At 34.4% G+C, this 15,706-nt stretch overlaps 1 long non-coding RNA gene and 1 pseudogene across 1 annotated transcript in view; both read right to left on the reverse strand.

Moving 5' to 3' along the window:
• The window catches only part of LOC141523798 (uncharacterized), a 407,543-nt gene that overhangs the window by 63,227 nt on the left and 328,610 nt on the right, over positions 1 to 15,706 (reverse strand). The window lies entirely within an intron of this gene.
• LOC141523797 (thioredoxin reductase-like selenoprotein T) lies at positions 3,927 to 4,725 on the reverse strand (annotated as a pseudogene).

The following is a 15,706-nucleotide window of genomic DNA, read 5'->3' on the forward strand; positions in this document are numbered from 1 at the left end:
TTTATAGATTCATCTCTCTTGAGTGGAACCACAAAGACTATTCTCATTTTACAGTTCAAAACCTGAGACTGAGGGAGATTATGTAATTTATGTAATTTATCTGAAGTAACAAGTAGTAACAAGGAGTAAATAAAAGGAGCAATATTTGAACTCAGTTTCACTGAACTTTAGAAAAAAGTTTTTTTTGCACCATTTTAGTCCAGTATGATTTTGACTAGGTTAGGAAAATCAGTTAACTCATTAAGAGAGAATGTAATATAAACAAATGTGAAAAGCAGACTGAGCCAATCAAGAAAAGATAGATCATTAAGACAAATGTTTTAAATAAACATATGAGTATTTGTAAATTTCCACAGATTCATCACTGGAGAGATTCTGAATTATATTATAATTCTTCCTACTTAATTGGCAGAAATATTCATGATTATTTTTGGTAACCATATCATCATCAGAGAAACCTTATGACTTAACCTCTCTGAATTTCATTAAGCTTGAATTGTCCAGATTAATCTCTACATAATTTTAAGTCATTAAAATAGGATGCTTATAAAAGAGTTTATATAGACTTAAGGATGAATGATGGAGGGCGAGTTGACCCAAAAGTCAAGAAGAACTGGATTCAAAGTTGTTCTCTGACACATACATATCATATAATACCGGGTGAATCATTTAATCTCTTTGCATTTCAAGCAGTCCTTTAAGACTAATTTCTATTGTAGGGACTGATCTGCACGACTAGGAAGAACCTTGTCATGGGGAGTTTCTTAAATATTATTCTTTATTTGCCTTTTTTCTTTGCTTCTGATTTTCAAAGACATCAATTTTATGACGTTCTCATACCAGAATGTATGCGCATGAGATCTTTTTTCTCAATATTCCATTTGATTCAATAGACATTTATTAAGCACCTATCATGTGCCAGGTCCTGTGCTAATCTTCCCATCATAATTTTCCTCCTTCTACCATAATGAGTTTCTCATGAGGTCTTCCATTTTGGGCATGGAGCTAGGAAAATTATACTTTCTTCCCTTGCTGACTGTTCTAAATTTACAGATTTTGACCCATATAACTGAGGGTGTTTTCTATCACCATTCTCCCAGCACTCAGTACCTATTTTTATGCTGTCACCTTTACACATAAGAATCAAAGCTGCTTCAATTTCAATTGTTGCTTTCTCTTAGTTTCCCAAGCACTTAACACAAATCATGCCACATAGTAAGTGCTTGTTAACTTTTGACCTTTTGTTGATATAATTCTAGATTCAGTTATTTTTTAAAGACTGATTAAATATAGAAAAAATGGACAAAATACTTAATTAGTTGTTACCTATCATTTAATTCAATGATTGTTATTTCAAATAAAGCAAAAGCTTATTAATAATTTTGCTTTTATTTTAAGTGCACTATAAATGCAAATTGTATTTACAATCTACAATAAGATAGGGGTCAACTGGTTTGACTGATATTTTAATGAGTCATTTGATTAATCACTGGAATTGAATGGCTCAACTAGCTTTTTTTAACTGTCTAACAAGGTGCTATTTTCATTTTTTCATTTTTGGTTCATTTTTTATTTTAATCTTAAATACAAAAATGAGAAAAGGACAACAGAATATGAGAGAAAATTCAAAATATAAAGAAATAAATTTTCATTTCATGAAAGACTATATAATAACTATTACATATGGTATTTAAATTTGCCTATTTTTTCTTTGCTTCCTTATGCATGTTCTTTTGTTTTCTGTTGTATATTTTTTGCTTCATTTTCCCCCTTCCTCTCCATATCACCCTTTCCTCTTCCTCTTTACTTCCTTTTCCCTTTAAAAGCTACAATTAGGGGTGGCTAGGTGGAGCAGTGAATAGAGCACCGGCCTTGGAGTCAGGAGTACCTGGGTTCAAATTCGACCTCAGACACTTGATAATTACCTAGCCATGTGGCTTTGGGCAAGCCACTTAACCCCATTGCCTTGAAAAATCTAAAAAAAAATAGAGCTACAATTAATCATGGATATAGATAGATAGATCTCTATATATGTTTGTGTGTGTTTATATATTTTGTATATAAATATATATATATATATATATATATATGATTGATGTGTATATGTAAAAATGTTCACTTCCATACAAATTTCTAGACAGATAAAATCATACACGTATACACAATATACATTCAAATACATACATGCAAGACTGCATTATGCTTATTTCCACGTATTCTCTATTTCTCTGAAAATGGATATTTGCTTCTCTATCTAAAAGCTAATCAATTCTTCCATCTCAGCAAAATTCCTACTTTATTCTATCTGGTTATATTAAATACCATAAAAGAAAATTGATTAATAAGAGTGAAATATAGCATGCTTTCCTAAATTTTCTGTTTTAATTAAATCTATTTTAGCTTTCACTATATCTGAGATCATTATTACTGTTTTTAATATATTAAATTATACTTTTTAATCTATAATTTGTTTCTGTGTAACTCTTCTGTTTTACTCCTACTTGTTTCCTTGCCTTCCTTTTTTTAAACCCATCCCACTCTAAGAATCCCGCTCTTTTTCTCCCTTTTAGACCCTCCAATTTCCATTTATCATATGCCCTTCTATATAACTCTTCTACTATTACCTCAACCTCAAACTCAATGCCCTTTCTATACCCATACTTATATATTTCTTTTGAATTTAAATTTTTTAACCCTTACATTAATATATATGTAAATATATATTTATTCATGTGTTTGTGTGAATGCATGTATGTATGTATGTTTGTATGTGTTATTCCCTTTTTAACCCATTCCCAATGAAAATAGAATTCCAGAACTACCAATCCTCCTTCTCAATTTAATTCATCTATATCAATTCTTCTCATACCTCATTTGTCGGAATTAATTACTTTTTTGTCTATTTCCTACACCATTTGACCTTTTAAAATCATATCATACAGAGCTCTACTCTAATTATTCTTTCAAACTATCCAATTATTAATGAGAATCTTAAATAAAGGAATTATATTTCTAAAAATAAGCAGTAAACAATTCATCCTTCTTAAATCCCTTGTAATTAATCTTAAATATTTGCTTTAAATGTCTCTTAGATAATGTAAGTCAAATTTTCTAGTGAAGTTCTTTTTCCAAAAAAAAAAAAAACTGGAAATATACCAATTCATTTTTGCTGCCATTATTCAGGATAATGCTTACTGCTGGGTATTTCTGCTTACCACTCCAGTTCATTTGTTCCTTGATAAATAGTTTTCTAAGACCTCTTGTTGTAGCTGCTACTAAGTCTTGTGTAATTCTAATTGTTACTCTACGATATATGAAGTTTGTTTTTTCCTGATGCTCACAATGTTTTTTTTCTTTTCTTTTTTCTTTTTTTTACACAGGAAATGAAAACTTTTTATTTAACTTAAATTTGCTTAGTTTTATATTTAGGGTAAGTATAAAGGCCCAGTTAATCAATTCATTAGACTGGTCAAGGCAAGACACTTGAGCTAGACAATAGGATTGAAAAAGCGGTTGGTCTTTTAGTAGTTCTCTTCTAATCACAAAAATGGTATTGTACTCATTATATATATTTTCCCCACCATGATCTTAGTAAAATGCACCGTTCACAATTTGCAATATTTGGAAAACCATACAAACAGGACATAAGCAAATTAGAGATGTTTGCCAGACTTTTGTAAAGTACTTGGGAATGTCAGCTATTTTCCCAAATATTCATTTTAAACTACAGAAAGAACATAAATTCATATAAAATCACAGCAGATGTTAACAGACATCTTTTAAGAAAAAAAATCAGATATCAATTCAATTTGCCATTTCCCCCCTCCCCAACGTGACTAAGAAATAAAGTTACAAGTAGTAATGCCTGCATTTTAAAACAATTAACTGGCTGAATTAACCCTTTAAAAAATATAACTATACAGTATTATTGCACTCCATGAATGTGCAGTATTCCAAAACATACCAACACTGAACGACTGTCTTGCACTGAGGTTTTCCAAGAAGTTCAATGAGGCTGCAAATAAAGCATCTGGTCTGTACTAATAGTATGCTGTCTTCAGTACAGGCCTTCATCTGCACGAACCACGCTGCTCTTGCAAAAATCCATTAATGCAAAAGAGTTTTCATGGCTGAAAGATGGGGCTATGATCAATGATGTGGGATTGAATCCATATGCACATAGAGCTTCATTTCATTGTCAAGAATTTGAACAAGCTGCTGCATGGATGGAAGGTGACCAGATTCCAGCTTTGACCATACTGGTACATCATTTAGCGTTATTTCAAATACACCTGTTGACATACATTGGTTCTCAATATGTTACTTAGGAAGAAAACCATCATACACGCACAGACCTTATTTTCTTGGCCCCATTGCCATATGCTAGGAGCCTGCATGCCAAAGAAAGCAAAAGGATCCTTGGCTACAATTATTAAGCCTATTAATACTAGTTTGAAGACTGACAGGAAAGATGCTAGGTGTCTATATATTGGTTGAGGGAGGTAATTCTCTCCTATGCGGATGTCTGGGTACCACTGGCTAATAACCCGCATGTACTCCTCAAACACCCGCCGATAGGCTCAGGAAACACAGATCTGGAACTTGAGCAGCGGCCCCGTGGCGTACTGAATCCGGAGCCGCCGACCCGACCCGCTGCCCGCGTCGGCCGAAGGCCTCACCCAGCAGCGCCGCCGCCGCCAAGAGCAGCAGCAGCGGGAGCCACATCATCCCGGAGCCGCCGCGGTGCCCTGGGCCCGACACTGCCACAATGTTATTTTCTTAACCTGAGGAATTTAAAATATGACTCTGATGTTCCTCTCATTTTCCTCTTGAGATCTCTTTCATGTGGTGATCAGTACCTTTTGCTTTCCTATTTCTACTTTCTCCTCTTGTTCTAACATTTCAGGAAAATTTTCTGGTAATGTGTTGTCCAGACCCATTTTTTTTTCCTGATTGTCATTCAGGTAGACCAATAATTTATGCTTCTTCTCTCCTGAATCGATATTCTAGGTAGTTCGTTTTTCCTAAGAGTTACTTTACATCTTCTTTTATTGGTTCATTCTTTGGTTTTGTTTGATAAAAGCTTGGTATCTTACAGTCTAGTTTTCATTTATTCAATTCTAATATTTAGGGTTTTATTTTCTTCAGTCAGTTTTTGCATTTTCTTTTCCAATTGACAGATTTTAGTTTTTGATGAATTATTTTTATCCCTTTTCAAACAAGTCACTTTTAGATTTTGATGAGATACATTTCTTTTCCAGTTGATTAATTTCACTTTTTGATGAGTTCATTCCTTTTTTAGTAGGTCAGTTTTTCTTTTGGATGAGTTACATTTCTTTTCTATTTGGCCATTTTTACTTTTAAAGTAGTTGATTTATTGTGGCGGCTAGGTGGCACAGTGAATAAAGCACCAGCCTTGGAGTCAGGAGTACCTGGGTGGATTATTTTTCCATTTGTCCAATTTTACTTGTAAAAGTATTTTGTCGTCTGTCATTTTTTCTAATTCTCCTGCATGACTGTCATTTTTCCCCTCAATTTTTCTTATTCCTCTCTCCTTTGGTTTTAATATCTTTTTTGAATTGTTCCAAGAGGTCTTTTGGTATTTGATACCAATTTATACACATGCTTGAAGTTTTACAAGAAGATATTTAGACACTGCTTTTCTTTTCTGAGAGGATTTTATCAGGAGAGTAACTTTTTTATTCTTTTGTTGTTGTTTTCAGTGCTCATTTTGATAATTGAACTCTGCATTTAGTTCGAAGCTTATTATGCCAGGGGCTGGATTCTAGTGTCTGACTTACCTCTTGTGCATGCATTGCTGTGTTTCAATAGATAGCAGTTTGTTCCCTACATTGGGAAGCAATGCCAGTCCTGCCTGTTGCACTAGTATTCCCGGGACTCAAACTTTTTTTGTCTTCTGAGCTGATGTTGGGATGCTCACTGGTGGCCTGCTGTCCTGTGGACATGTTGACTCAGATTTCAGCTGTGCTGTGGCTAAGATTCTAGTTGTGGCTTTATAGTTCTCATGCCTACACTAGGCTATACTTCCTTGTTTAGCTATGTGAGACAGACTTTTACTATAGCTCCTCCATGATAATTTCAGTTGAGTAATATTTTGCTGGATTCTGCAGTTTTGGATCTTTTGAGACATTTCAAAACGAAATCTTGTTTCCACCACAAAAATAATCAGTATACTACACTTTTAAAAATTTCTTTATAAATGTATTTGTTTTTCCAACTACATGCAAAAAGTTTTAAGTATTCATATTTTTGTAAGATTTTCAATTCCATATTTTTCTCCCTCCTCCCCTTTACTACTTGTAGTTTGTTTTTGTATTTTATTTTTATTTTTGTACAAATGATGTTTTTTATACATTACTAAAATATTGTTGTTTAAGAGGAAATATAACACCACCTCCCCCCAAAATATAGACTCTCATGAGCAATAAAGTAAAGAAAAAAATTAAAATTAAAATTAAAAAATAATAATAATAGGGGAAGCTAGGTGGCGCAGTAGACAGAACACGGGCCCTGGACCCTGAAGAACCGGAGTTCAAATCTGACCTCAGACACCCAACAATCTCCTAGTTCTGCAGCCCAGGGCAAGTCATCCAACCCCATCTGCCCTACAAACCACCCCACAAAAGATATTAATATTATTAATAATAATGCTAATAATGATGATGATTCATAATAATAATAATAATAATAAATGTGCTTCAGTCTCTGTTGCAACACCATCAATTCTGTCATGGATGGATCACAATGATATGTCCATCAAAAAAGCTACTTCCATATTTTTCCACTGTTGCCATTGCTGATTGCAACTCCCTCCATTCATATTTCCCCACTACCATATACTATATTGTCTCTCTCCTTTCACTCTTTCCCTCTTCTTAAATGTGCTCAGTAGCTTAGTGACACAGCAGACTGATCACTGGCCCTGGGGCCAAGAAGCCCTGAGCCCACATACTACCCCTAAGACCCAGAAGCACCAACCAAGCCCTGTGGTCCTGGAAAGACTATCCAATCCCAGCCCCTTACAAGAAGTAGAAAAGAAAATGTGTTATATCTGACCATTCTCCACCATGGTCCACCTTCTCCTCCATCACTCACATTCCCCCCTTCCCCCTGTCCCCCTTCTCTCCTCCTTATTCTAGATGTCTATACCCGACTGAGTATATATGCTGTTTCCTCTCTGAGTAACTTCTGATGAGAGTGAAGTTTCCCTCATTTCCCCTTGCCTTCCCTCTTCCATATAATTGCAATAACTCATTGTAATAAAAAATCTTATTAAATGAAATATCTTAGCCTATTCCACCTCTCAGTTCTCTTACTCCCATTACATTTCCCTTTGAACCATTGAGTCCATTTTTACAATATGTTATATCTTCAAATTCATCTCTCTCCTGTGCTTCATCTATATGAGCTCCTTCTACCTGCTCTATTAAATGAGAAGTTTTTTATGACTATTATCAGTATCATTTTTCTATGCAGGAATACATGTAGTTCATCATCATTAAATCCCTCATATTTTACCCTTCTCCTCCAATGCTTCACCTGAATCCTGTATTTGAAGATCAAACCTTCTGTTCAGCTCTGGCCATTCCAACAGGAACATTTGAAATTCCCCTGGTTCATTGAAAGTCCATCTTTGTCCCTGGAAGAGGATGTTTAGTTTTGCTGGGAAGTTGATTCTTGGTTGCATTCTGAGCTCTTTTGTCTTCCAGAATATTATACTCCAAGCCCAAGGAACCTTTAATGTAGTTGCTGCTAAGTCCTGTGTAATCCTGACTGCAGGTCTACAATATTTGAATTGTGTCCTTCTCACTGCTTGTAATATTTTTCTCTTTGACTTGGGAGTTCTGGATCTTGGCTATAATATTCCTGGGGGGTGTTTTTTTGGATCTCTTTCCAGGGGATATCAGTGAATTCTCTCAATTCCTATTTTGCCTTCTGCTTCTAGGATATCAGGGCAATTTTCCTGAAGCAAATCTTTAAAAATGATGTCAAGACTCTTTTCCTGATCATGACTTTCAGGTATCCTACTAAGAAAGCAACCAGCACCCCCTACTGGTCAATTGTATATATTATACTCAGTGACTAAAGCCTCTAGGGATCCCAACAACAAACCTCTGAGAACCAGCACCTCTCCAATACAAGGCCTTAGGAGAATGAAGAAAGGCCAGCACAAAAGAGGGTCCATAGAAAAAAAAAATCTTGGAAGAAAAAGACACTAACTCAGAGAGACCTAGAAACTCCGAGGAGAATATGATCTGTTCTCCAGCACAGAAAGACTTCCTTGAAGAAATACGGAAGGAGTATAAAATTAAGTGGAAAACTTGGGAGAGAAAACTAAGACCTTGCAACAAGAAAACAGTTCTCTCAAGATCTCAAATGGGGAAATAGAAAACTCTTACAAAGATAAAAACTGATCAATTGGAAAAGGAATTGCAAAAGGTTAATGAAGAAAATTTTTCTCTAAAAAAAAATAATGGAGCCTGGGGAAACTAATGACTTCATGAGACAGCAAGAGTCTGTTAAACTAAACCAAAAAACAAAAAATAGAAGAAAATATAAAATAGCTTATCAGTAAAACCACAGACCTGGAAAACAGATCGATAAGTGACAACCCGAGACTTACAGGTCTTCCTGAAAACACTGAAGAGAAAAAAAAAGCCTAGACTTAATATTACAGGAATTAGTGATGGTAAATTGCCCTGATATCATGGATCCAGATGGCAAAATAGTTATTGACAGAATACAGCTTTCCCCTGCAGAAAGAGACCCTAAAATGAAAACACCAAGAAATATTGCAACCAAATTTCAGAACTATCAGATAAAAGAGAAAATCTTTCAGTCAGAAAGAAACAATTTGAATACCAGGGAGCAATAGTAAAGATTACACAGGACCTGACTGCATGAACATTAAGGTATCAAAGGACCTGGAATGATATATTACAAAGGCAAAGGAAGCTTAGAATGCATCCAAGAATCCACTATCTGGCAAAGCTGAGCCTTCTCTTTCTTTTTTTTAGGTTTTTTTTCAAGGCAATGGGGTTAAGTGGCTTGCCTAAGGCCACACAGCTAGGTAATTATTAAGTGTATGAGGCTGGATTTGAACTCAGGTACTCCTGACTCCAGGGCCAATGCTTTATCCACTGTGCTACCTAGCCACCCCATGAGCCTTCTCTTTCTGGGGGAAAAATGGACTTTTAAAGAAATGGAAGAATTCCAACAATTCCCAATTAAAAGACTAGAGCTAAATAGAAGATCTGAACATCAAACAGGAGGTCCAAGAGACACATGAAAAAGTAAAAAGAAAATAAAGACAAAACAACTGCTACTGAATAAGATGAAACTTATTCTCATAACTCTTGAGAATTGTAGCTCTAACAGTGAAAATATATCTAGTCATAGTGACAGACACTTATGATTTAGACATGTAACTACTATCCAGTGGGATGAAACTGGCTATAACTGGCTATCAGTTAACTTAAAAAAATCTTATCTTTCAAGTATTAAGTATCAAGAGAGGGAGAAAAAGGGGGAACTAAAAGAAGGAAGGGAAGGAAAAAGGGGGAAAAAGAAAAGGGAAAGAAAGGGGAGTTGGGTGGATATTGGAGGGCAAACACACTGAAAGGGTTGGTATTTAGAACCAAAATACTGCGGAATATGGATATAGGGGAAAAAAAGGGGAAAGTAAAAATAGAGGAAAGATAGCATGGAGTTACATGAAAAGCTAGTAATTAATAACTTTGTAAATGGGATGAACTCTCCCTTAAAACATAAGTGAATAGCAGACTGGATTAAAAATCAAAATCCTTCAATATGCTGCTTATAAGAAACTTATTTGAAGCAGAGAAAACTTAGATGCAATAGAATTATGGAGGAAATTGAAAGGGAATAGAAAGGAATATACCTTTTTTTCTGCAGTACATGACACTTACACATAAATTGACCATGTACTATGGCATATAAACCTAATAATCAATTGTGGATAGGCAGAAATAGTGAATACTTCTTTGTCAGATAATACTGTAATAAAAGTCATATGCAATATTGGGTGAGGGAGATATATAACCAAAACTAATTGGAAACTGAATAACCTCATTTTTAAAGAACGAATTGATCAAACAACAAATTAAAGAAAGATTAAATTATTTTATCCTAGATAATGACAATAATGAAACAGCACATCAAAACCTATGAGATTCACTCAAACCGACTGTCAGGGAATATATTATATCTTTTTTTTTTAGGTTTTTTCAAGGCAAATGGGGTTAAGTGGCCTGCTCAAGACCACACAGCTAGGAAATTATTAAGTGTCTGAGACCGGATTTGAACTCAGGTAGTCCTGACTCCAGGGCTGCTGCTCTATCCACTGAACCACCTAGCTGCCCCAGATACATTATATCTTTAAATGCTTACATGATTAAATTACAGAAAAAGGAAATCAATGAACTAAATATGCAACTAAAAAACTAGAGAAAGAACAAATAAAAAACCCCAATTAAATATCAAATTAGAAATTCTAAAAATTAAAGGTGAAATTAATAAAATCCAAAGCAAAAATACAAACTATTGAATTAATAAATAAAATTGAGTTGGTTTTATGAAAAAACAGTAAAACCTATAAATCTCTGGTCAATTTGATTAAAATAAAGAAAGCAGTTAATCAAATTGCTAGTTTCACAAATGAAAAAAGGTGAATTCACCACCAATGAGGAAGAAATTAAAGTAATAATTCAGAATTATTTTTTTCCAATTATATACCAATAAATTTGGTCATCTAAGTGAAATGGATGGATATTTCCAAAAATATAAGTGGCCCCAGTAAAATGAAGAGGAGATTAAATACCTAAATAACACTATCTCAGAAAAAGAAATTCAAAAAGCCATTAATGACCTCACTAAGAAAAAGTGTCCAGGATCAGATGGATTCACAAGTGTATTCCATCAAACATTTAAGGAAAAATTGGTTCCAATTCTATATAAACTCTTTGGAAATATCAGTGAAGATGGTACTCTGCCTAACTCTTATATGGTGATGATACCTAACCCAGGAAGAGTTAAAACAGAAAGAAAATTATAGAGCTATCTCTCTGATGAATATAGATGCAAAAATCTTAAATAAGATCTTAGCAAAATGATTACAACAAGTTATCAGTAGAATATTATATTATGATCAAGTTGGATTTATCCTAGGAATGCAGGGTTGGTTCAATATTATGAAACTCTAAGCATAATTAATTATATCAATAACAAACCTATCAGAAATCCTATGATTGCATCAATAAATGCTGAAAAAGCTTTTGACAAAATACAGCACCTATTCCTATTACAAACACAAAGAGTGGGAGTAAATGGACTGTTACTTAGAATAATAAGCAGTATCTACCTGAAACCATCAACAACCATTATATTCAACAGGGCGAGGCTAGAGGCATTCCCAATAAGATCAGGGGTGAAAGAACGATGCCCATTATCACCACTACTATTCAATATCATTTTAGGAATGTCAGCTTCAGCAATAAGAGAAGAAAAAGAATTTGATGGATTTAGAATAGGGAAGAAAGAGACAAAACTCTCACTCTTTGCAGATGACCTGATAGTATACCCAGAGAATCCCAAGAAATCATCAAAAAACTACTGGAAACAATTAACAACTTTAGCAAAGTTGTAGAATATAAAATAAACCCTCATAAAATCTTAAATTTTCTATATATGAATAGCAAGATACAGCAGGAAGAGCTAGAAAGAGAAATTTTATTCAAAGTAACCTCAGACAATATAATATACCTGGGAGTTTCCTGTTAAGGGAAACTCAGAAACTTTTTTTGAAAACAATTAAAAAACAGTTCTCAAACAAATAAAATCAGATTTAAATAACTGGGCTAACATCAACTGCTCATGGATAGGTCAAGCTAATATAATAAAAATGACAATTCTACCAAAACTAAAATACCTGTTTAGTGCCCTACCAATCAAATTTCAAACAATAATTTAATGAGTTAGAAAAAGTTGCAATTAAATTCATATGGAGAAATTAAAAAGTCAATAATTTCCAAGGATTCAATAAAAAATGCAAAATAAGTTTGTTTAGCCCTACCAGATCTACACTTATATTATAAAGCATCAGTCATCAAAACTGTCTGTTATTGGCTAAGAAATAGAGTCATAGATCAGTGGAATAGACTAGGTGAAATGGCAGGAAACGATTATAGTAATCTGCTGTTTGATAAACCCAAAGATTGCAGCTATTGTGAGAAAAACTCTCCCTTCAATAAAAACTGCTGGGAAAATTTGAAGATAGTATGGAAGAAACTAGGATTAGACCAACACAACACACCCTGTACCAAGATAAGATCAAAATGGATAAAGGATTTAAACATAAAAAAATTATAAGCAAACTAAAATATCAAGGTGTAGTTTACCTGTCAGATCTATGGAAATGGAAGCAGTTTGTGACTAAGGTAGAAATGGAGAACATCTTTAAAAACAAACTGGACAATTTTGATTATATTAAATTAAAAAGCATTTGCACAGCAAAACCAATGTAACCAAGATCAAAAGAAATGTAGTAAACTGGGAAACAATCTTTGCAGGTGATGTTTCTTACAAAGGACTCATTTCTAAAATATACAGAGAACCGAGTCAAATTAAAAAAAAAAGCCATTCACCAAATGACAAATGGTCAAAGGATATGCAAAGGTAATTTACAGATGAGGAGATCAAAGTGATCCAGAGTAATATGAAAAATTGCTATACATCATTACTTATTAGAGAAATGCAAAGTAAAGCATCTCTGAGGTACCACCTCACACCTCTCAGACTGGTCAATATGACTAGAAAGGACAATGATCATTGTTGTATGGGTTGTGGAAAATCTGGGACACCAATACATTGATGGTGAAGCTGTGAAGTCATCCAACCTTTCTGGAGAGCTATTTGGAACCACACACAAAGGGCAACAGAAATTTGCAAACCATTTGATCCAGCAATATCACTACTGGGTCTATACCCTGAAGAGATGATGCAAAAAAGGGTAAAAACATCACTTGTACAAAAATATTCATAGTAACCCTGTTTCTGATGGCAAAGAATCAGAAATCAAGAAAATGTCCTCCAATTGGGAAATGGCTTAACAAAATGTGGCATATGTATACCATGGAACACTATTGCTTTATTAGAAACCCTGAGGGATGGGAATTCAGGGAGGTCTGGAGGGAATTTTATGAACTGATGCTGAGTGAGATGAGCAGAAAAACAAAAACCTTGTACACCCTAACAGCAACATGAGAGTGATGATCAACCTTGATGCACTTGCTCAGTCCATCAGTGCAATAATCATGGACAATTTGGGACTGTCTGCAATGGCAAATACCATCTGTATCTAGAGAAAGAACTGTGGACTTTGAACAAACGCCAAGTACTATTACTTTTAATTTATTAAAAAAACTGATATCTTATTGTCTGATCTTGCTCTCTCCTATACATTATGTTTCTTCCTTAAGGATTTGATTTCTCTCTTATCACATTAAATTTGGATCATTGTATACCATGCAAATAATGTAAAGACTGACAAATTTCCTTCTGTGGGGGGTGGGGGGAGGGAAATAAGATTAGGGAAAAAATTGTAAAACTCAAAATAAATAAAATATTAAAAAAATAGCAACTTGTTACATTAACCTCTAGTCCTAAATTAGGGGAATGGTGGCTCTACTCTCCTTTGAGCTTTGTTCTGGACCCAACCTTTGAACAGCTTTCCTCACCCAAGTCACAGCTAAGCGCCCTCACCTCACTGTGATGTGATATTTCTCACTAAGCTCTACAGTGGCCATAAACTTTAGTTCTCCCCTCTGCCCTGTAACTGAGACCAAGAACACAGTTCTCTTATAAGTTCTCTTTTCCAACAGAATCCCTCTGTCACTGCTTCTGTACTCATTGTACTTGTGCTGGTTCCTCTTCACCTAGGACCCAGTTTGAGCAGCACAACTGGACTTGATGTCCCTTATCAACAGAGGCTATCTCAATTTTTCCCATACTTTCCCAGAAGTTAAAATCCCTGTGACTGAGACCAAAGCTATCTCCCAACTAAATTTCCACAAGGGCTCCCTATTTGATATTTTGGTGGAACTAGCCTGGATATATTTAAACTTCTCTGGTCTCAGAACCTCTTACCTGTGATCTTACCTCAGGTCTTCTCCCACTGTTGTGTCCTAACTCTAGTTTATTCTTGCTCTTCTATATTCACCCTAAGATACTTCTTGCTTTATTTCTGGAGAAAATCTGAAGAGCTTGGAATTTTCTGATATCCACAATCTGCTTATAATTCTATTTTAAAATAAAAATTATATTATTATACCTTTTAATTTTATATCACAGTCATCTGGAAACCTAGGTCATCTCCCAAATCCCCTCCACAAGCATCAGATCAATAAAGATGTCATTAAAATGAAGAAAAGGAAATGGATAAAACTAATTGACCCAGATACCTAGTCAGAAAGTTAATGCAATGTTATGGTTTTTCAACACCTAAAGTGTCTAATATAAATTGAGTCAACTTAAAACACTTACTCTTCAGGTCTAAGATTACCCACTAAAGTCAATAGATTTCAGCTTTGTTTAACTTTATTTTTTATTTTCATTTCTTTTGCTATTTTGTACATTATGCTCTTGGATATGATAATTTTTCATTGAATGTACTATAACTATGTAAATTCATCTATCAAATATTTAGACTGATATTCTCAATGAATGGACCATTCACCTTTATCACAAGAAAAGAGACTTTTCATCTATTCATTTTTTCTCCTACAATATTGACTGCTCCAATTTCATTTATTTTTTTAAATTTATATATTTATCTTTATTCATATGTACATGCATATTTCCAAGTTACAAAATTTCCCTCCACCCGCCCTTCTCACCCCCGTCCCTTCAGCAGGGAAAAGTCAGTTTAGTATTTTACATTCATATTTTGTTAAACAAGTTTACAAATTAGTAATTTTTGGCATGAAGAATAAGGATTAAGGGAAAGAGATACATAACAGATAATTTTTTATAAAATGTTCACTCGATTTATGGGGGTTGGGCTTTTTGTCTCTGTTTTGTTTTGTTTTGTTTTTGTTTGTTTTGTTTTGCTTTGCTTACACTTGTTGGGGATAATATAGTCCATAAGCAGTCAAGTACGGTTGTCCTAGTTCTCTGGCCTGGTGAGAGGAGCCGATATGGTTGTTGATGTTCTCTTGGTTCTACTCCATTCACTCAGCATCAGATCCTATAAATCATTCCCTGCTTCTCTAGAGACCAACCATTTATGTCCTTATAGAACAATAGTAATCCATAGCATTCATGTTCCATAATTTGTTTTGTCATTCCTAACTGATGACCATCCCTACAATTTCCAATTCTTTGACACTACAAAAAGAGCCACTATGAATAATTTGGAACATGTAGGACTTTCCCCATTTTTTATAATTTCTTCAGGATATAGACCTAGTATTGGAATTGCTGGGCATGAACAGTTTTATTGCACTTTGGGCATCATTCCATATTGCTCTCCAGAAAGGTTGGATCCATTCACAACTCCTAAAGTAATACATCAATGTCATTATTCTCCCACAACATCTCCATCATTGATCATCTTCCCTTTTTTTCTCATCTTGACTAATCTAACAGGTGTGAGATGGTACCTCATTGT

This window comes from Macrotis lagotis, chromosome 5 (genome assembly GCF_037893015.1).
Source record: "Macrotis lagotis isolate mMagLag1 chromosome 5, bilby.v1.9.chrom.fasta, whole genome shotgun sequence".
In the NCBI taxonomy this organism is placed as follows: Eukaryota; Metazoa; Chordata; class Mammalia; order Peramelemorphia; family Peramelidae; genus Macrotis; species Macrotis lagotis.